The sequence below is a fragment of the Mastomys coucha genome, unplaced genomic scaffold, assembly GCF_008632895.1.
Source record: "Mastomys coucha isolate ucsf_1 unplaced genomic scaffold, UCSF_Mcou_1 pScaffold21, whole genome shotgun sequence".
In the NCBI taxonomy this organism is placed as follows: domain Eukaryota; kingdom Metazoa; phylum Chordata; class Mammalia; order Rodentia; family Muridae; genus Mastomys; species Mastomys coucha.
Window position 1 is genome coordinate 143693542 of NW_022196904.1, and position 6712 is coordinate 143700253.

Genomic DNA, 6712 nt, shown 5'->3' on the forward strand with positions numbered 1-6712 from the left:
CTCTCTTCTCTCTCTCCCTCTCCCTCTCTCTCTCCTTCTCTCTCTCTCTTTCTCCCTTCTCTCTCCCTCTCCCTCTCTCTCTCTTCTCTTCCTCTCCCTCTCCCTCTCCCTCTCCCTCTCTCTCTCTCTCTCTCTCTCTCTCTCTCTCTCTCTCTCTCTCTCTCTCTCTCTCTCTGTTTTTGTTTTTGTATGTGCATATAACTGCCTGTGTGTTCATGTATATGTATGTGTGTGTGAGTGTGGATGCCACAGGCTGATTTAGAATATATTCAACTAATTGGCTGAGCTGGATGGTCAATGAGCTTTAAAGACCTACCGTCTCTGAGCACCACTCCTGCCATTGCCATTGCTCCTTCTCCCTCCACCCCTCAATCCTCTCCAGTTCTGGGTTATGATGTGCCATTATGCATGACTTTGATGGGGGTGCTGGGGATGCAAGCCTAGGTCCTCAAGCTTGCACAGCAGGCACTTTACCCAATGGGTCTCCTTCCCAGCCAACTTCTCCACATTATTGAGGCAGAAGCTGTGACATGGATTCGAGAACATTTGTATTCAAATATAAGCATTTATGTACTTAATTTACCTCCAAAAGTGCTTTAGCTGTTTCTCACAATTTCTGATGTGTTTATATTTGCTTTCCCTCAATTCGATGCACTTCTCTTGAGGTTTCCTTTTTGACACATGCATTATCTACATATGTCTTGCTAGTATCCCAACACTGAGGAGATTGACCTGGTGTCTCTCTGTTACTATTTTCTAACTTAATTTCATTGTGGTCACCAAATAAATTAATACAATTGATTAATGGTATAGAATTGAAGACCCAGAAATAAAGCCACACACTTATGGTCACTTGATCTTTGACAAAGATGCCAAAAATATTCAACAGAAGAAAAAAAAAGAAAGCACCTTTAATAGATGGTGCTAGTCTAACTGGCTGTCTATATGTAGAAAAATGAAAATAGACCCCCTATTTGTCACCTTGTACAAAGCTCAAGTCCAAGTGGATCAAGGAATGAAACCAGGCAACCTCAGGAAATAGGAGATGGGGAGGGTGCCCTCCAGAATGCACCAAAGACCTGGGAAATAAGAGACTCTCAGGAATCCAAGGGAGGGTCCTTAGATGAAATACTCGACAGTAGGGAGAGGGAACTTATAGAGCCCACATCCAACAGGAAGACAGGGCATCAAGTGAGGAGTGGGGTTGCCATCCCACGTGCACATCTCTGACCCATAACTGTTCCTGTCTGAAAGAATTACAAGGATGGAAATGGAGAGGAACCTGAGGAAAAGAAGGTCTAGCAACAGGCCCAATGTGGGATCCAGCTCAAGGTGATCCCAAGGCCTGATACTATTACTGAGGCTATGGAGTACTCACAAAAACGGACCTATCATGACTGCTCTCTGGAAGACCCAACAAGCAGCTGAAAGAGTCAGATGCAGATATTTGCAACTAACCAGTGGACAGAAGCTGTTGTTGAATTAGGGAAGGCTGAAAGAAGTTGAGGAGAAGGGCAATCCTGATGCTAGGACCAGCAGTCTCAATTAATCTAGTCCCCCGAGATCTCTCAAATACTAGATCACCAAACAGACAGCATACACCAGCTGATATGAGGCCCCCAACACACATAAAGTAGAGGACTTCCGGGTCTGTGTTCATTCAGAGATGATGCACCTAACCCTCAAGAGACTGGAGGCCGCAGGGAGTTTAGAGGTCAGGTGGGGTAGTGCGTGGGGGGACATCCACATTGAGACAGGGGTAGGATTGGGTGGAGAGGAGGTGTGGGATGTGGAGCCTTCAGAGGGTGGATGGGGGCAGGGAATGGAATATGGAGTGTAAAAATAAATTAATTTAATAAAAAAAGAAAAAAGAAAAATGTGATCAACAGGTTTAGTGAAATGCCTATAGAATTCCTACGAAGGTAATTTTGAAGATACTTGCTGAAGGAAATATGCTGGTTTAAATATAGAACTCCAGTTTTCCCCGTCAATAGATAAGCGAACAACTTTTGTTTATTAACTGTTAATTCTATGGCTGTTCTAATCATGGCTGTGGACTCAATGTAGGGCTCCCCTAGAACTCATATGTTCAAATACAAGACCCACAGTGATATCATCAAGAGGTAGAGGTGCCATGAGTGAGGTGAGTACCCCTGAAAATGTCTTCAAAGAACTAGTTACCTTCTGTCTTCCCATGTTCTTTTTAGGAATGTGTTCAAATTCCATCTTGGAAGCTAGTTGAGGTTTCACCAGAGACTAAATTTGTAAAATCAGTGCTTTGATCTTATATGTATGGCTTCCACATCTGTACGTGACAAATGTCTGCTATTTATAAATAACCTACCTGATGGAATTTTGTTAATGTGGCAGGAATGGACTAAGATAACAGTTATTTTTATTCTAGAGATGTCTGAAAAGCATTTTCTTTCATCACTCTGTGATGTTTTTATAAATATCACTTACACAATCATGCATGCCACCTGTAAACCTCACATCTTCCTAATGCACACAGTATTTATTTCTCATTTCTTGCTTTATTGCATTGGTTAGGGTATGTAGTGTGACACTGAATAGGAGTGGGGAGAACAGAGAGCACTGCCTTGTGTCTGATCTTGGCAGGAATGCGTTTAGATTTTCCACTGTTGATTACAACAGCTACAGAGATATATTGCGTAAGTGTCCTTTTCTGCTTGAGAGCGTGGTGCATCCATTTCTACTTTGCTGAGAGACCCTGTGAATGCTGGATGGATTTTTGCCAAAGTCTTTTCTGTACCCAGCAATGGGATCACATTTATCTCAGTTGCATCTCTGCCACTATTCAGTCTACTCCCCACACCCCACAAATGGCCAATTCACTATCAAATTTGTGCAAGGGAGGTCCCAAAGAGACCTATATAAATCGCCTAACTGGCTGTCACATCCCTTTTTTCCTCCTTGTCTGTCTCCTTCTTGCTCTCCCTCTTTCCTTCCATCCACCTCCCTCCCTGTCTATCTGTCTTTCTGTCTGCCTCTTTCTTTCCCTCCCTCTGCCCTTCCCCTGCTACCTGTGTCATAGAAGCTCTACATCCTCCGTATGAGCTGGTATCATTACCTGCTGGTCCTTAGATGCTAAGTTTGTTGAGTGACAGGCTATAGCTTGTAGAGTTCAGTAACACCTCTCTGCCTCCTGGCAGAAGTGTTTCCCTTTACAGGGGGCCAGGACCTGGCAGCCTGATGATCCCTGCACTGAGGAACAAGAAGAAGGACCAGGAATGGATTGTAGCAATCCATCCCTGTCTTTATCCCTTGCTTCCCAGGGATGTGTCAGAAATCTGATGTGGGCCTCCCTGGCCTCAAATCAAGATATCCAATGGTTACATTTCCTCCTGGAAGCTCCACTGCGCTTATACAGTGTCCACCCAGCTATCCAAGACTATCTATCTTAAAGTCCACTAACTCATGTTTTTAATTTCACTTACCACCTTATTTCCTTTTCTCTATGAAGCTTAACATACAGGTTCTAAGTATTATGGGGTGTGTGTCCCTGGGCATCTGCTCCCATATTCTTCACACAATTCACTTAGAGTCCCTTTGTTGCTCATGTTCAGGGTTGAATGTTCATTGTCCATCTTCTCAGAGAGTGTGATTTGGCCACTCTGGACATTATGACCTGGTAAATAGGGACACAAAATGGAAAGCTCTAGATGCATAGTCACCTGAGTTCTCATGGCTAGGTTATTCAGAATAAGGCTAAATACCCGCAGATGCTATTTACAAGAGAGTTGGTTCTCCCACAGAAAAAAATTCACCTTGGTTCAAATTCCCAGAAATCTGTGCTGTGATCTTTTTCCCGTTCATAGTGCTATTATTTAATCTGATAGTTTTAGTATCTACAGAGCGGCCAGGATGCATAACCAAAGCAGATATGCTGCCTCAACCAATGGCTCTTCTGAAGATCCTTTAAAAAAAAAATCTATCTGCCTGTCTATGTATCGATCTATCTATGTATCTATGTATCTATGTATCTATGTATCTATGTATCTATCTATCTATCTATCTATCTGTCTGTCTGTCTGTCTATCTATCTATCTATCTATCTATCTACATCCCAAATTCTGCCTACCATCCTGGTCCCCCCTCACAGAGTTCATCTCCCTCCCCTTTGTCTCTAAGAGGGCATCCCTCTTCATCCTCCTACTCTGGTGCATCAAGTCTCTGCAGAGTTAGGCACATCCTCCCCCACTGAGGAAAGACATGGCAGACCTCTGCTACACATGTATCAGGGGTCTTGGACTAGCCCACGTATGCTCTTTCGTCTATGCATCAGTCTCTGGGAGCTTTCCAGGGGTCCAGGTTAGTTGACACTGTTGGTCTTCCTGTGGGGTTGCAATCTCCTTGAGGGCCTTCAAACCTTCTAACTCTTCCACAGGGGTCCTGACCTCTGTCCAATGTGGGTATCTGTACCTGTCTCCATCAGCTGCTGGGTAGAGCCTCTCAGAAGGCTTTTATGCTAGGAACCTGTCTGAAAGCACAACATAACATCTGTAATAGTGTCAGAGACTGATGCCTGCCTGTGGGATGGGTCTCAAAATGAGCCTGTCACTGGCTGTCCATCCCCTCAGTCTCCGCTTTATCTTTGACTCTGTATTTCTTTGGGTCAAACGTTTTGTAGGTAGTTTTGTAGGATTGGTGCCTCTATCCTTCCACTGGGGATCCTGTCTGACTTCTGGAGGTGATCTCTTCAGGTTCCATAGCCCCATTTGGGCATTTCAGCTAAAGTCATGTGTAATCCCTTTTCTTTCTTTCTTTCTTTCTTTCTCTCTTTTTTTTGGCATTTTTAATTTAGGCTTGTTTTATTTAAGTTTAATGTTAATTCCATGCTGTGTTTCAGTAAGTACAATACAGGCCTGTATCTGTGACTCCAGTCAGATATCCAGTAGTACAAATTAGCTTCAAGTTACACATACTGAACAAAAGAGGTTGAACAAGCGAAGGAGGAGGGGAGGAGGGAGGCCGAGGAGGAAGGAGGAGGAACAGAGTTGAACACACATGCAGGCTTCCATACCACCTTCAATGCTAACCTGCTTCAGATGGGGAGGAGTCGGCAAGAACGAGCAGCCACGGATTGTTGAACTGTTACCAGCACCATGCTTTTCAGCAACACTTTAGCAGAGTTCCAAACACATTTACAGCAAAACCATTACAACAAACTCCCCCCAAACAGCTCAAGCTAACACCCAATTTAAGTTTAAACATTGGTATAAAATTCAATTTAACAATTAAAAAAAGGAAAAATGACAGCGCATATGCCTCTATTGTATGATTAATCTTTCTTAGATGCATCACCTAGAAGTCTAATGGCTTTCAAATGTCACTTCCATTTCTAATGATGATCTTGCCACATGTGGCTGGAGACAATACAATAATGCTGAAAAAGTATCTATGTAATCCTGTTAGTGTCTTAAAGAACCTAAAGCTGGGACCAGTAAAATCCACAGAAATTCACTCTTGCCCTAAGAACTTCTGAAAACTCTTTATTTGTTTTAAAAAGGGAGAGGGGAGAAAAAGAAAAGAAAAGAAAGAAAAACAACAGAGCAGGAACCTAAATTCTGAGACCAAATGTAAAAGTCAAATTTGGCGGTTCTCAGTGACAATGGGGGACTTCCAAGGGGATGGTGGGGGTGGGTAGTCAGAGATGGTTCCTCTTGTTGGCTTTTATTACGTCTCACTGATTCTCATCTTCCACATCCTGCAGTGCTTCTTTATTTTGCTCTTTACCATCGCCCTGCATGACTGAGGTCCACAGCGTCAGCATGTCCGTAGCGGCTGCATGGTGAGCGTAGAGTCCGTATAGCTTTCTTCACTCAGTGTGTCCAGTTCTGCAATTGCGTCATCAAAAGCTGCTTTTGCCAACCTGCAGGCACGGTCGGGGGAATTAAGAATTTCATAGTAGAATATAGAAAAGTTGAGAGCAAGACCTAAACGAGTGGGGCGCGTTGGAGGAAGTTCTGTCATCTCAGTGTCACTAGCAGCTTTGTAAGCCAGGAGGCTGTTCTCCGCTGCCTCCTTCCTGTCGTCCCCTGTGGCAAACTCAGCCAGATACCTGTGGTAATCCCCTTTCATTTTATAATAGAAAACCTTGGACTCACCAGTGTTAGCTGCTGGAATGAGGTGTTTGTCCAGTACATCCAGAATGTCACAACAGATTAACTTGAGCTCAGTTTCAACCATTTGCCGGTACTCCCGAATCATCTTTAATTTGTTCTCTCCTCCCTTATTTTCTTCCTTCTGTTCAATGCTGATGATTATTCTCCAGGATGCTCTTCTGGCTCCAGTCACATTTTTATATGCAACAGATAAAAGGTTTCGTTTTTCAACTGTCGGTTTTCTTTTTTTCTTTGTGTGTGTGTGTGTGGGGGGAGGTGGTTCGAGACAGGGTTTCTCTGTGTAGCCCTGGCTGTCCTGGAACTCACTCTGTAGACCAGGCTGGCCTTGAACTCAGAAATCTGCCTGCCTCTGTCTTCCAAGTGCTGGGATTAAAGGCGTGTGCCACCACCGCCCGGCAACTATCAGTTTTCTAACGTGAGGTACAATTCACAGCGGACAGTCTGTGTGAACATGCAGGTGGCTGAGGCAATACAGCCCCTGTGAGCTATGCTGCTTCCAGACCCAAAGAAACTGATCAGAGGGCGTGCCTCCTTCTTCCCAGTGAAGTACATACGTCTCTCTTCTT

General features: G+C 44.0%; 1 pseudogene; it reads right to left on the minus strand.

Moving 5' to 3' along the window:
* Positions 1–4827: 4827 nt before the first annotated feature.
* Positions 4828–6712, minus strand: part of LOC116101416 — a 3379-nt pseudogene continuing 1494 nt past the window's right edge.